At 34.3% G+C, this 2,142-nt stretch overlaps 1 protein-coding gene across 1 annotated transcript in view; it reads left to right on the forward strand.

Moving 5' to 3' along the window:
• Positions 1-2,142, forward strand: part of LOC106526621 (glycoprotein endo-alpha-1,2-mannosidase-like protein) — a 16,557-nt gene that overhangs the window by 10,954 nt on the left and 3,461 nt on the right. The window lies entirely within an intron of this gene.

A 2,142-nucleotide genomic window follows, 5' to 3' on the forward strand; every position in this document is an offset into this window, starting at 1 on the left:
CCTCTAGTAATATATTTACTGAGAAAAATGTTGACGTGTTCAATACTTATTTTACCCGCTGTTTGTGATTTGGTTTGTGTCGCGGCTGTTTACTTATTCAAATCAGCAGCTTTAGATTTTTCCGAACATTGCCTTAGTTCTTCAGGTGACTTGCAGTTAATGTCACTGATGGCTGACATCAGTGCCAACCTTCCTTCCACAGATTGGTCACAAAGCCAGACACCAGACGTGTCCAAAATCAATCCAACAAAGAATAAATGAACCAAATGCTGTCATAATTAAAGGCCCAGCATTCTGTGAAGGAATGCATACAGAAACAGCAGTGTTGCTGCCACTTTTGTCAAACAACGTTGCAGAACTGTTTTGAGAGTTGCAAGCATTTTTTTTGTGTGTTGACACAATGTTGATTGGCTGTGGCAACCATTTTTTATTTTGTCATTTATTTCATTTATAAGAACAAAATAAACTACATATGATAAAATAAAAAAGTCAATCATRCCCTGAATGAAAAGGGTGCAGAGTGAAGAAAAATAAATCCTATCATATTTTTACAGTCCTTATTTTCAAAAAATAACTTTAACAAACAAGCCCAAGGTTGAATAATCTTCAAATTTAGAAAAAAATAAATAAAACCAAAACAACACCAGGTATTCTTCATATCTTATTCCACTAAATACTACAAATAGTATCATGTTCTCTTAATAACATCCACGTAATCATCTTTTTAATCGCACAGATTGTTTTAGAAGTTTTTATAACAGTAAAAAAAACTAATCCCTGAATTACAGACTAGTTCAAAATTCAAAAAACACTTTAAACTAGATTGATTCCATGTTGTGGTTTATACATATTTTTTTACACAAATCTAATCTTGATTAAGTATCAAACTTCATTTCATCCATTTAGTTGCTGTTTAAAAGAAGTCTTTTTCCTTCAGTGTTCTCTGTAAATGTCCACTGTAGGCCACGTGGAGTCTCTCACTGAATTATGCATAATCAAAGTCACAAGTCTCTATACCCCTTCTTAAAATATTCATCTTAAGTACCTTTTGTGTACACGTCACTTCAAGTCTCCTGTAACTTTCCCCCTGATGAATTATAAACATTTCTTTCAGAAATRTAAAGTGAGCGATTCAATAGCTCTCAGGAGGGTGGGGGTGGGGTGTCTGCCCTCAGGATTAGGACAAAAAAATCAATAATGGAATGTGGAAGACTTTGTCACAAAACTAAAACCATAATAACATTATTCTTTTAAATGCCTATGACAATGTTTTGTAATAATGCATTTTTGGCAAGATGACAAATAGTTTATATATATATATATCAAATAAGTAAACAAAAAGAAAGAAAGAAAGAAAAAATATCCCATGCTGCTGAGATGAACAGTTGAGGTATTTGCATGTGGAGTAACAGGAAGTGATGTCAAAGGGGAATGTCTGCATGTCAGCTGAGCGATGTTGCAATGGCCGACAGACTGTGGAGAAGAATCTGATGTTTCTTTAGATTATTATGAGTCACAATCAGAGAGATGAAGTTCAAACAATACTGTTTCAACAACAAATCCCAAGGAGTTTCCTTCACTACCTGTTCCACTTGACTGAACCAAGTTCAGAAAATAATATGCCAGTTACAGTATGTTACAAAACAGGCAAAACCGGGTGTATTATGCCAAATCTCTGAAGTATAAAAATGTTTTCTTTGCTTTTTTTTTATTTGAAGGATGACACAAGGCAATAAATTGTTCTTTTATTTCCAAACAGAGAAAACATGTTAATGAAGACGCTATCTGACAGAGGTGAAGAAGCAACAGATATATAAATTTTCAGACCAGTGTTSGACTATAAAAGCATCTCGGTCAGAGACCTGCAGAGATTCARGAGTTGGAATAATCATTGTGATTATTGATCGTAGCATTGTTTTTCAGGTTACCACAATTAGTAGCATTAGCATAGCATTATCATTTAGGTACTTATTTAGTCACATCATATTCCAAAGTTTTTAGATTTGTTAGTTAAATTTAGGTGTCACAGTCGGGACAAAGGCAGGACTTTTGTATCGAACAAAAAGCACCACATACTGAGTGCATTGACACTGGTTCTAAACACACACACACACACACACACACACACACACACACACACAC

Source organism: Austrofundulus limnaeus, unplaced genomic scaffold, assembly GCF_001266775.1.
Source record: "Austrofundulus limnaeus strain Quisiro unplaced genomic scaffold, Austrofundulus_limnaeus-1.0 Scaffold284, whole genome shotgun sequence".
Lineage (NCBI taxonomy): Eukaryota > Metazoa > Chordata > Actinopteri > Cyprinodontiformes > Rivulidae > Austrofundulus > Austrofundulus limnaeus.